Source organism: Lemur catta, chromosome 10, assembly GCF_020740605.2.
Source record: "Lemur catta isolate mLemCat1 chromosome 10, mLemCat1.pri, whole genome shotgun sequence".
In the NCBI taxonomy this organism is placed as follows: domain Eukaryota; kingdom Metazoa; phylum Chordata; class Mammalia; order Primates; family Lemuridae; genus Lemur; species Lemur catta.
In genome coordinates, this window is record NC_059137.1 from 143007 (window position 1) to 156544 (window position 13538).

Genomic DNA, 13538 nt, shown 5'->3' on the forward strand with positions numbered 1-13538 from the left:
CTATAATGAAATGTATTAATACCACATTAATGAGTAAAATTTAAAAAGCACATACTCTTAGGTGACTCCATTAAATAAAATTAAACACCTATTTTTTAACAAATTTCAACCCCAACTACAAACAGGATTCTCTTAATTGATAAAAGATTTTCATATTTGAAATGAACAGCCAGCACTTTTTATCAGAAGATAGTAAAGGTATTTCCATCACCACTGTGATTTGAATGATCTGAGAATGTCACAAAATAGAAAGTACCAATGTATATACTGGAAGAGATTATATATAGATGATGTAGCTATCTACCTAAAAAGTATAAAAGTGTCATCTAAAAAGCAATTAAAATTAGAAATAATAGAATACAATTTTCTGCGCATCTACTATGTGCTAGGCTTTACTCCTAGTGCTTTACATACTTAACTCATAGTTTCACAACAACGCTATGACAGTACTATTAACCTCACTTTATAGACAAAGAGGAGGCTGAGGTACAAAAAGATTAAGTAAATTGCCCAAATTTATTCATAAAGTTGCTAACAGACCTGGGAATTGAGCCAAAGTTATCTATTTCTGGAGCCCATTCTCCTTAACTAAGGCACTCTAATGACAAGCTACAAAGTATAATCAAAGAAAGATCTGATTAAGAACAGCACAAACTAATGACTGCAGCTATTTGTCTATAATGACTGCAACTATTTGTCTACGTGTCCCCCTATACTAGCCTGGGACACTCCTGTGGGAATGGCCTTTGACTTTATCACCACTGTGGCCGATGTCTGCTACAGAACCTCTAGTGAACAGCAGGCACACAGTAATGCACATTTGACTGAATTTGGGAAACACACCTGTAATTAGTAGAAGAATCATAAATTGAAATTTCAGAAACTTGGTATTTCTGGAATTGAGACCTTCAATCAGCATAAAAAAAGAGAAATAACTTTGTGAAAAGTAGAAACACAACAAATGATCATAATATGAACAATTAACAAACTTAAAAATGAAGTTCAAAAAAGAAATCTTGGCATACCTCAGATACTGAAGGACAGAGACCACCAATATGTACCAAATAACCTTTATCTCTTCGTAAGGGTTCGGCATTCATTTCTGCTTGTAGAAAAACACAATATACCACAGAAATGATCATTATTGTATTGAGAAGTTTAAGAGAAAATGAAAAATTGCTAAATATTTCATGGTTTCTTTTTACTATCACAAAGCTTATTACAAAGTTATCAGCAAATATCAGCAAGACCAGACTAAAGACCAAAAGCCTGGAGTACAGTGCTAAGATTTCTGGGCCTTAATCATATCTTAAAAAATAAATGGGTTGGATTAGTTAATATTAAGTCTCTCATAGCTCAAATGAATAAATTACATCTAAAAGGAGTAATCAGTTACAGCTGATTACTGTCCCTTGGTATCCCTGGGGGACTGGTTCTAGGACTCCCTGCAGATACCAAGATCTGAGGATGCTCAAATCCCTTATATAAAATTGCATAGTATTTGCATATAATCCACACACATCTTCCTGTATACTTTAAATCATCTCTAGATTACTTATACTAGCTAATACAATGTAAATTCTATGTAAATAATTGTTATGCTGCATTGTTTAGCAAATAATGACAAGAAAGTTGGTTGAATCCATGACTACAGAACCCATGGGCTGACTGTACATCACGACTAAAAAAGTCTGTCATTTGTCCTTGGTTCAGAGAAGTGCTGTGAGAACACCGGATGTACACAGGATCTTAACTCCTTAGTGTCAGCACTGGCTAGAGCTAGTGTTTCAGAGACCTCTTTACACACATTCCTTTGCTGGTGAAATAGCACACCAAGAAAACCTTTCAATCAGACAAATATCAACAGCAGGTATTATATAGCTTGTGATAATGTTAAGAGCACATACGAAAAAGAGACAAATTACTTGAGTTAAACAGTATGATTTTGGAAACCACAAATACGAGGATTATAGATAATTTTTTTCTTGCTTGACAAAAAAAATGGAAAATTCTTAGACTGCAATCTCATAGTCAATATTGTGAAGGGAACCTGATCTGAAATCAAAAAAGATTCAGTAAATTGAGATTTGATGGCCGGGCGCGGTGGCTCACGCCTGTAATCCTAGCACTCTGGGAGGCCGAGGAGGGCAGATTGTTTGAGCTCAGGAGTTCGAGAGCAGCCTGAGGAAGAGCAAGACCCCGTCTCTACTAAAAACAGAAAGAAATGACTTGGACAGCTAAAAATCTATATAGAAAAAATTAGCCGGGCATGGTGGCGCATGCCTGTAGTCCCAGCTATTCGGGAGGCTGAGGCAGAAGGATTGCTTGAGCCCAGGAGTTTGAGGTTGCTGTGAGGTAGGCTGACACCACGGCACTCACTCTAGGCCGGGCAACAGAGTGAGACACTGTCTGAAAAAAAAAAAAAAAAAAACATATCCACACAAAAAAACCCATACATGAATTTTCATAGCAGCGTTGTTCATCATAGTTGTTTGGGTTCACTCACTCACTACCTATTCATTAGTGCATACATAAGTCAAATGTTGTATATCCTACAATGGAATAATATTTAGCCATAAAAGAGAATGATGTACTATTGATATACACTGTCCAGATCACACTTGAAACATTATGCAAAATGAAAAAAAGCCAGTTGGCCACACAGCATATAATTCCATTTATATCACATGTCCAAAGAGGCGAATCTAGAAAGATGAAATATGTTAGTGGTTGCTAGGGGCTGAGGAGAGGGAAGAACGGGGAACGACTACTAATTTCTTTTTTTTGGGGGGGGGGTGATGAAAACATTGTAAAATTAGATAGTGGCAAGGGCTATATAACTCTGACTTATGTACTTTAAAAAGGTGTTTATGTTATGTGAATAATCTCAATAAGGCTGTTACAGTAAAAAAATTATTTCTCCCCTCACTCCCGCAAAACAGAAAAATCGGTTACTTAGGATGTACTCTCAGAAGTACTAAGTTCTGCTCTGTGACATTGCCAAAGTGCTTCTGCAACAGGTTCCACAGATCTGTACTCCCTCCAGCACTGCATTTAGCACCTGTGTCACTGTGCGCACGTCTGAATCAGCACCATCTCTTAAATCTGATAAAAAAAATTTTATTATTGGTTTAACACTTTCTTCTCCTATTTTCATCATATATTTCTTTTCAAAGGGTCAGTTCTTAGCCTTTAAAATTTACCATCTTTATGCATACAGCACAAATGCTTCAATTTCTCAGGAAATGTAGAAATAGTTACTTTCTTGCCATTTTGGTCAGCAATAATTAACTCATCCCAATGGGTTCCATTTCAGCTTTTAACAATAAAACCTGCCTTGAAGTCAAATATTTTGAACAGTTATAAGAACCACTCTGCTTCTCAGACAGGGAAATTAAGAGGGTCACTACAATATGAGTCCACCTGGGTTATGTCTATTTCCAGTTTCCTGACTGCAATTCACTTTCAAGTGAAATGTCCAAGTGGCTTCCAAGATATTTTAAAACCATAAGGTGTAGCAGAAAGGAAATGAAACATTTATCGGCACCTTCTACAAGCCAAGCGCTTTATGTGTATTACTTCATTTAATCTTAATAAGCCTATTACCCTCACTTAAATGAAAAGAAAAATAAAAATCACCAAGGGTAAGAACTTGCCATGCAGCAAATATGTGCCAGATTTAGGAATCAAACTGAGGTGTGTCTAACTCCAAAGTCCATATTCTTTCTGCCACTGTACAGCGCTTCCCAAGCTTACTGACTCTGAAAAATCAGAAAAGACTTCAAATGTGAGTTCTGCCACTTACTGTGTGACTAGTTTCTAAGCTTCTTTAGAACAGTTTACAAAAACAAAATAAATGTAAAAAGAGGAGGCTAAAAACTCACTGTGGAATGAAACTTTTTAAAAAATAACACTTTTTTAAAACAGCAAAATGTATGGAATAATTCTAAACACTTTTCTCGAATTTATCTCAAGATTCACTTTACCTTCCAACAAACAGAGACACCTGCATATCCATTCACAAACATATAATGTGGATGAAAAACATTTTTTAGTGACTACACTGCCAGTCTCTAAACAAGAAATACATCATTTCTCAGTAAAAAAAATCCACATTGACTACACTGCTTTTTATTTTTCTTTACCATGTGAGAAGTGCTTTCCACAACACATGCACCGTCCAGGATATAGCATTGTGGGGTAAGAGAAATGGCTACTGAACAGAAAATGACTACAAGAGCTTGCGAGCAAGCAGTAATACAACACAGAAAATGACATAGCTAAAAACAAGGCAAAACATCAACAGCCTACTTCTACCCTAGGTAACAGGTACCTTTCCTGTGGCAAAGAAAAAAACATTTAAATTATAAAACCCTTAAAGCATATTTGATTGGCTTTAAAAATTGCTACTTCAGGCCCAGCACAGTGGCTGGTGCCTGTAAGCCTAGCACTCTGGGAGGCCGAAGGGGGAGGATCCCTTCAGCTCAGGAGTTCAAGACCAGCTTGAGCATGAGTGAGACCCCATCTCTACCACAAACAGAAAAAAGTAGCCGGGCATGGTGGCGCATGCCTGTAGTCCCAACTACTTGGGAGGCTGCGGCACGAGGATCACTTGAGCCGAGAAGTAGGAGGTTGCAGAGAGATATAACGACTCCACCAGCACTCTAGCCCCAGCAACTGAGTAAGAGCTGTCTCAAAAAAAAATTGCTGGCCGGGCACGGTGGCTCATGCCTGTAATCCTAGCACTCTGGGAGGCTGAGGCGCATGGATCATTTTAACTCAGGAGTTTGAGACCAGTCTGAGCAAGAGCAAGACCCCGTCTCTACTAAACATAGAAAGAACTGATACGGACAGCTAAAAATATATATAGAAAAATTAGCCGAGCATGGTGGTGCATGCCTGTAGTCCCAGCTACTCAGGAGGCTGAGGCAGGAGGATTGCCTGAGCCCAGGAGTCTGAGGTTGCTGTGAGCAAGGTTGACGCCAGGGCACTCTAGCCCAGGCAACAGACTAAGACTCTGTCTCAAAAAAAAAAAAAAAAAATTGCTACCTTAAGACCTAAACAATTACTTGACAAGATTGGGACCGGTAATTTCCAAGAATGCAATACACCAATACATATCAGCAATTCTTCCACAAGAATTTTCAGTCATAAAACAAAAGTCAAATCAGACATTAACATAAGAATTCTTACATGCTAAATTTTCTTTTTCTAAAAACTCCCTCACTCTGACACACAAAAAGGGTAGCAATATCTAATAAAACTGTCGTACTACACATAGATGAAGGATGTCAAAAAAACACATTTTTCTTCTAGAAGTTTTTAATATTAAGACATCAGTAGGACTTGGGCAGTCTAAAAAATATGAACATATTTACAGGCCCATATTTCACCATATGGCTATTTAAAATAATTCTACTTTACATAGAGTCAGGAACGGTTTTTGTTAGCTAGTATAAAACAATCAGGCTATTGTACAATGGTGAGAGAGCTCCTAAGAAAACAATTACTGCTTAAGTAATTCTCATCTCCAGTTGACTCTGCCACATTCTGCTCTCCATAAACACCATTGTTTTTAATCACAACTTTACTGACAGCTTTACCCTTGTCAAACAAAATTTTCACTTTCCAATAAGACCCTTTCAAACTGAAGTAATAAAAAGCAATGCTTATATGATCATAACATTTGCTAAGGCAAAATGTTATAGAATAGTATGTATAATAAGATCCTACTTTTGTGAAAAAACATATATTCACTGATTTATCTGGAAGGACACTCAGCAAAATATTACCAGCGGTTGGTTATCTTGCGGTGGTAGGCGTAAAGGTTTCTTCTTTACCTTATATGTACTTTCTGATGCTCTATATTAAACACTTTTTTTTCATACGCACATAAGAGAACAATTTGAGTTAAAGGATAGGAAATGTGGGTGTCATATTTTATAACAATTCAATACCACCAGTTCAAATCCACTTATTCAGAATTAACATAAAGCAAATGTTGCTCAAGAAATACCAATAAATTCCCCTGAGCCAACAAAGTTCAATTTTCAAACAATAAACTTCCTCAGATAAGAAAATGATGCCTGTAATTTCATGTCTCTTTACTGGAGAGCTGGGGGGAGGGTTGGAAATGGGCTGGAATGTCCAGGTAACCACAGGAAAGATAACAGGAAAAAACTCCAGAAACAAGACAAAATCATTTCATTGATTTAGTGACATTTATTTGTAGAAGAAATCATGGAGTAGCAAAAGTAAATGATCAGAAAATGTAAGCAAGCGCTTCAGGAGTAATAATGGGCAAAAGAAGAAAAAAGCCAGAAAAAAAAAAAAAACCAAAGAATTGAACTCGGACATATTTATGTAAATCATTCTGGGGGGGAAAAAAAGGGTAGATAATGCCGTATCACTAACTGAATCGGATCTGCTTTCTTGACTAGAAAAGGAACACCTTTCAAAAGGCTTATTTACTGCTCAGTAGCAAAACCAAGAACATTCTCAGAGGAATCTGAAGATCTTTCGTGCCTGCTTTGGAATAAGCTAAACTATTAGATATACAGCTAAATAACATACAAACATATAAATAGCTAATTTTATGCATTAAATGAATTTCAAGTAATCATCAGATGTGAAGGGAACATAATTTTGAAAAAGAAAGAAAGTAAAGCACTGAGGTAATTTCACTAACTCCTATGAAGAAATTATCTTTAAACCAAACCAACTAACTACTAGGTTAAAACATAAGAAATTGCCAATATTCAAGCAAAAACCAGCAATTTCACATGGGCCCACCCAGTGGTCTCCTGATAAATACTGAACCACCACCTCTTTTGAAAGACAGAGCCCTGATCTGCAGCTTTTGCCCACTCCCGTGTTGTAACTGTCCCCCCACGGCCAGTCCAAGCTGCAGACGAGGCACCGGGCGCGGACTCGGAGCGAGAGGCACAGGCACCCACCGACGCCAGCACCACTGGCTCCACAGGACACGCTGAGGACCAGAGCAGGTCCCAGACTGTCTCACCCTTTTCTAAAACCAGGCTTTTGTCTGACCGATCCAGTTTCTGTCTTCCCCAGGTCAGAAGAAATGTGCTGTTGACAGTTTAAAATACTAGTACACTAAAATCATTCATAACAGAACAGCTGAGACTGGTCTGGCCCTGCCCAGACCCTGGTCTGCCCTTGACCCGGTTTCATCCATTCAACACTTCACTGCACACCTGTTTGGTGCCAGGTAGCATTCTAGGCATTGTGGACAGCAGGGAACAAGACAAAGGAGGTCCCTGCTCTCATAAGAAATATACATAAAAATACATAATTTCAAGGACTGAGAAATGCCATGAAGAAATTAAAACAGTAATGGGGAAGCTATTTTAAACGGAGTGGTGACTTAGGTGATATTTAAGCTGAGACCTTAAAGTTAAGGGGCCAGGCTCCAGATCTGGGAAAGACCATTCAGACAAAGGAAACAACTAGTGTAAAAGTCCTAAGGCAAGACCAAGCATGGCATGTTTGAGAAATTGAACAGACTAACTTGGATAGAGTGTAATGAGCAAAGGTGAGATTGTCTGAGAGGTTGTCAGAGGCAGGAAGATCTCCTGAGCCCAAGAATTCAAGACCAGCCTGGGCAACACAGCAAGACCCCATCTCTAAAAAAAAAAAAAAATTCTGCTCAGCTGGGCACGGTGGTACACGCCTGTAGTCCCAGCTACTCAAGAGGCAATGGCAGGAGATTGCCAATGTAAAAACCTCCAACAGAAGTCTCATAGTTTTAGGGAGGGATTTTCAGTGTACAAAAATGTATTGGTATACCTGTCCTCTTGGTACTGTACTGCCTATTTAGTCCCCCTTAAAAAAGGAGAGGAATATAAGTACATCTATTGTTCTGCATGGCAAATTAGTAGCTAGCTACAACAATCCCAGGAGTTATGATCACACCACTACACTCCAGCCTGGGCAACAGAGCAAAACTATGTCTCTTTAAAAAAAAAAAAAAAACCTGTGACTACAGCTGAAATAAACTTAGTGGTAGGACTACACACCAGCTCAGAAATAAGGATCTTACTAACCCAAGATGGTTACTTCATATGTGAAATGCTAACATATGAATTCAAGTACATCAATGTTGAATTCTAATGAAGATGACCTAATTAGTCTATAAAATAAATTCACTATGTTGTTCAGGCTAGGATTATTTCAAAACCATAGGCAAACACTTCTAGTGTATCATCCAAAATCATTTTATTTGGTATGTAAATAGACTTTTTAAGAATTATAAAGGTCATGTTTATTTTAAAGTGAAAGAAAAATATAACACCAAATCCGATTTTTGTTCAAATTAGTGCTCAGGAGTTAAAGTAAAATATCAGCGTATCAGTCTAAATTACATGTTCATATTACAAAAACTGTAAAGAAATACACACATATACACCCACACTCCCTATAGCCATGAAAACCAAGTCCACATTATGGCCGCATAAAAGTCCCCCAAGTCAATAAACACAAATTTTTGCATATTACACAAAAATAGGAAACTGTGGAGACTGGTTTAAGGAGAATTTATACTTGCACATAAAATTATTTATTCATTCAGGAACTACTGAGCTACTCATTTCAACAATTTATCTAAAAGATTTTTTTTTTAATCAACCAACAGGAAATGAGACCTACAGCTCAGGGAAAAAGGGTAAAAGAAAAAAATCTTGTCTTAGCAGAAGGAAATACTAAAAATCTGCATATCATTAATTCCCCTTGCACTCTCATTTCCCAACTAAATATCAGTTAAACTGCATTTTTAGACTATGCATTTAAGTCTGTACAAGCATTTTTCTTTTTTTTCATTTAAGAGCACAAATAAGTATATGCATTTAATGCTACTCAATAAACTTGTGATTATTGTAGCTAGCTGCTAGTTTACCATGCAAAATAAATGTACTTATATTTCTCTCCTTTTTTAAGGGGGGACTAAATAGGCGGTACAGTACCAAGAGGACAGGCATACCAATACATTTTTGTACACTGAAAATTTCTCCCTAAAACTATGAGACTTCTATTGGAGGTTTCTACAAAAAAAATAAAAACTGCTAAGAATACCATTAGGCTTTCTCAGTAATTTCTCCTTTTCTTTAACAAAAAGAATTGAGCAAAACACAGAAGAACAATGAAGTTTTGGCTTCTGATCTCACCTGAGCCTACATCCCTGATAAAAAGAAGGGTATCATATAGTCCAACTTGAAGTGTCTAGTCCATGAAAATCACTAACACTCAGAACTCAAGAAATGGAACTTAAAAGAAATACGGGGCAAGCAAAAAATACATTTTTTACACGTTGTCACCCTATTTCCAAATCAGGTTTTCCTCTTCTTTATTTCATTTGCCTTAGCTCTCTTCATTCCTTTCCCATCTCCTCTGTTCCTTACCATTTCACTGTGTATTTTCACTTCCCATACACAAAAATTGAGTTAAAACTTACTTTATATTCTTGTATCTAAATTTGTTTCTACTTAATTCTTACAGGACTATACAGTTTTAGGTGAAGTTCAAATACTTTTGTTACAGAAACATGCATATAGGCTGTAACCAGAATCAGGAGTAACAAGACAAGCAGCCATTCATTCAGGAACTGTGAGTGCCCATCAAGAGGCCACGGTCCTGGGGACTCTGCAGTGAATAAAACAATGCTCTATCCCTGAGGGCATGAAAGCAAGCCTGCGCTTGGCAGGTTCAAGAAACCTGGAGGATGCCTGGGGGCCAGAGTATAGGAAGCCAAGTAGAAACCTGATTGTGTAGGACACAAAACCAGAAAGGCAGGAGGTATAGATCAACAGAGGCTCTTATAGGCACAGTAAATATTCTGGCTTTTACTCTCAAGGATATAGAAAGCCACTGAACGGTTTGAACACAAGAGTAAAATAATCAGACTTTCATGTTAAAAGGATCACCCTGGTTGCTGGGTTGAGAATAGAAAAGTACAGAAGCAGCGGGGAGACTAGTGACTACGAAAATAACACAAACAAGAGATTATGGTTGCTTACAGGGGTGGCAGCAAATTGTGGTTCCATTTATAGTTATGGCAGCATTTACAGTACACAAAGAATGTACTTTCATGACAATTATTTGAATTAGACATGGGAGTATCAGAAGGAAAGCAGTCAAGATGTCTATGAGGTTTGGGGCCAGAGATACTGCAAGAGCGAGTGGACATTTAAAAGATGAGGAAGAATGGAATGGAAACTATTATTGGAGGGGGTGGGAGAGAAGAAGGAGGCGATGAGTTGTTCAGTTGTGACATGTTAAATTTGGGATCTAGATGTCTAGTTAAATTAGACATCTAGCTGAAAATGTTGAGTACACAGACGAACATACAAGTCTGGAGATTAGGAAAGAAATTCAGACTAAAGATAAAATTTTTAGTTAGAAATATATAATTCTAGCTAGATGAGATCAAAAGGGACTAAATATAAATACAGAAGAGGTCTAAATATATATACCTGGAACACTGCCTCATTTTTTAGAAGTTGGAGTGATGAAAAGGAACCAGCAAAAGAAACTGAAAATAAGCAGTAATATCACAGAAGCAAAGGGAAGAAGGTTTCAAACAAGAGAACATTATCAACCACATCAAATGCTGTTATTGCTGCTATATTCACTGACATTAGAATTCACCAAAGAGGTCACTAGTAACCTCAAAAAAGAGCTGCTATGGTAGAATGGAAGAGAAAAAAAACCTCACTGTAGTGGATCCAAGAGAGAGAGGGAGTACTGAAGACCACAAATGTCAACTTTTCTGGAGAGTAGTAACTAAAGAAAGATGTGAACAAGGTTTTTTAAAGATGGGAGATAGCAGTATCTATATGCTGCATATATTATCTATACGCTGACAGAAATGATCCAGCAACTATTATAAGCATTGACAAGTCAAAAGGGTCCACCAAAATTCAAAAGCTAACTGCAAAAAAAATAGTAATCTACATTATTTTGTAAAGATCAAGATTGGCTTTGGAGTGCATTAACTCAGACTTCTGAAGAGGCCAAATATTGTTTTTAAACATATATAAATAAAATAATAATAGGCAATGCAACCTTAGAATAAATGCAATACTAAAAATTTCATCGTCTTTTTAATAAGCAGTTCTATCAGTTGTAAAACTATAGATGAAGTCCATATATGGAACCACAAATTATTACTAATAATCCTTCTAATTTCAGCATTATCAAGTTAATCCTGTGTTTGTAAATAGTAAAGAAAAGGACAAAATAAAATTCCTGAAATGGTGCTTTAATTAAAAATGTTCCTTATGGAAAAGGAAGCCAATGTTTATCATCACTGATTTTTAAACACAGAAAATATTGTTGTTGCAAAGATTATTTACAGAACACAGAACCAGAAGTACAAGACCTTTCAATAAATATGCTATCCTAAAATCTTCTTGTAAGACAGAGATAATAAAAACACCAATTTGTTAAATCTCTTCCTCCCTTCTTTTTAAAATGTAGATAGATTTTACTAAACAGACAATAGGAAAGTGTAACCCAATGATCTTAGCCCTTTTAAGTTACTTATTAACTTTTAAATAGACTGTTAGGAATTTACAGTTCCTGCAGTTCACCTGCCATCTTTCCCAACCTAAAGCAGGCACTAGGCGTTTAAGACAGCCTCCACTTGCAACATCGATTATAAGAACTTTATGCTCGTTTTAAAAAAGGATTATTGTGAGTTTTGTTCATCCCCAGAAACAGCACTCAACACAGATTCTCAGCACATAATAGATGTTTAATGAATATCTGTTGAGTAAATGGTAATGTTTAATTGTATCAGTGCAACATTAGGTTTTTTTTTTTTCTCTCCTTCAATTTACAGTTCTCCCTTGTAGAAAAAGAAACTCAAGACCATAGCAGTCCCTCAAAAACATATAAACAACTTTACTCACAATGAAAAATAAAGCCGGGTCTCAAAATACAATCCCAGCGCCTCTTTATGTTCTCCATTATTTTTAAAGAAAATGAGATATAAAGCCTGTTTTTAAGAAATAGATAATGTATACCAACTTTTCTCAAAATAAAAAATTCACATTTCAAACTTATTTTCTATGTTAGTAGCACTGAGAGTAACAACTGATTTTCCAAAGTATGCATATATTGGGTAAAAATCAAAAACAAGCATATAAACAAAACTACATGTTTTTTGCCAACGTTTTTTCCTTAATCTTAGGCAAAAGGGTATGTGCCTAAATTTTACTACACGTGAGACCCGCTTTGTCTGATGTTTCCAGATTCATTCGTTCAACAAATATTTTAAGGAGCATCTACTGTATTCCAAGCCCTTTAACGTTTAAATTTTTTAAGCTGCACACCACCACCAAATTCCTCTACGAAGCCTCATCATTTAAAATAATTGCAAGGTAATAAGGAATCTCAACACTGTTTATTGCACATATTTAAGTCAGTGGATTGGGGCGCTTTTTCAGCTGTTAAAGCGGCAGAGCGAGCCGCTACCCACCACACCCGGGACCAAAGTCACAACCCGCAGCCACAGCCGGTGACCCACCTGCGGGAGTCACCCGCGCTCCTCCGAGGAGGCGGCGGGACTTTCGCTCCGAGCCCAGCGAGCTCCGCGGCGGGACCCGCGGGCGGGACGCGCCGGGCGCCTCGGGCGACAGTCAGGGCTCCGGAGCCCGGGTCCCCGCCCCGCCAACCCGCACCTGGAGACCCCGGGTGTCCCCGCCAGCCCCTCGCGCCACCCTCGCGACCGCCAGACCCGCCAAGTGGGGGAGGGGTCCGCATTTCCGTGTCCCCGCGGCGGGCGCTCGGCCACCTCAGTGCCCGCCTGCCTGAATTCTGAGCTGCGCTCGCGTCCGTTCCTCAGAGAGAACGGACGAAACCCAAAGGGCGGTCCTCGGGGAAGAGACCTCGCCCAAACCTGGAAGCGGAGCCGCAGGCGCAGCCCGCAGCCCGCGGCTGGCAGGGCCGGGCCGCGCTCACCGCGGAGCCCTCGGGGACCGGGGTTCGGGGCTTCAGGCCGCCGCGCAAGGGCCCGAGAGGGCGAGGCGCGGGGCCGGCGCTGCACTCACCGTCGCCTTTGTCTCGGCCGCCCGCTCCGGCAGCCCCGCTCCCCGGCCGGCTCCGCGGCTCCTGCCGCACCCACGCCCGCAGCTGCGCTCCAGGCGCGCTCGCCGCTTCCGCTTCCCGGCTCCCTTCGCCCCGCCCAGACTCGTGCGCGGGCGCAGCCAGAGGCGAGGCACGTTCCGAGACTGCCGGGAGGGCGGGGCTTCGTGACGCAACCGCCGCGGCCGCCATGACGGCCCCGCCCCGGCCAGGACCCGCCCCGGCCGGGCCCCGCCTCGCGTTGGGCTGCGGCGGCTCCCCCACCTCCGCAACGCCGCCCGCCGGCAGCAGGGGGTGGAGCCTGGGCGGGAGCGCGCGGGAGCCTCTTCCCCGCCCGGCCTGCAGGCGACTGCGGATGGCGTCTGCGCACGGTGTGGGCCGCAGCCGTGCCCTGACGAGGAAGCGGGGTGCCGGGCTGGCGGGGGGCGAGGTGTCTG

At 39.9% G+C, this 13538-nt stretch overlaps 1 long non-coding RNA gene across 4 annotated transcripts in view; it reads right to left on the minus strand.

The window, feature by feature from the left end:
* LOC123646484 overlaps positions 1-13199 on the minus strand; it is a 59673-nt gene extending 46474 nt beyond the window's left edge. For 2 of the 4 annotated variants that reach the window (XR_006737921.1, XR_006737919.1), the window contains exons 1-2: positions 13068-13199; positions 1026-1102 (exon numbers count right to left, since the gene is read on the minus strand). This is a non-coding gene — a long non-coding RNA (uncharacterized LOC123646484). The remainder of the gene's footprint in view (positions 1-1025; positions 1103-13067) is intronic. The other 2 variants (XR_006737920.1, XR_006737918.1) reach the window with 1 other exon arrangement.
* Positions 13200-13538: the final 339 nt, after the last annotated feature.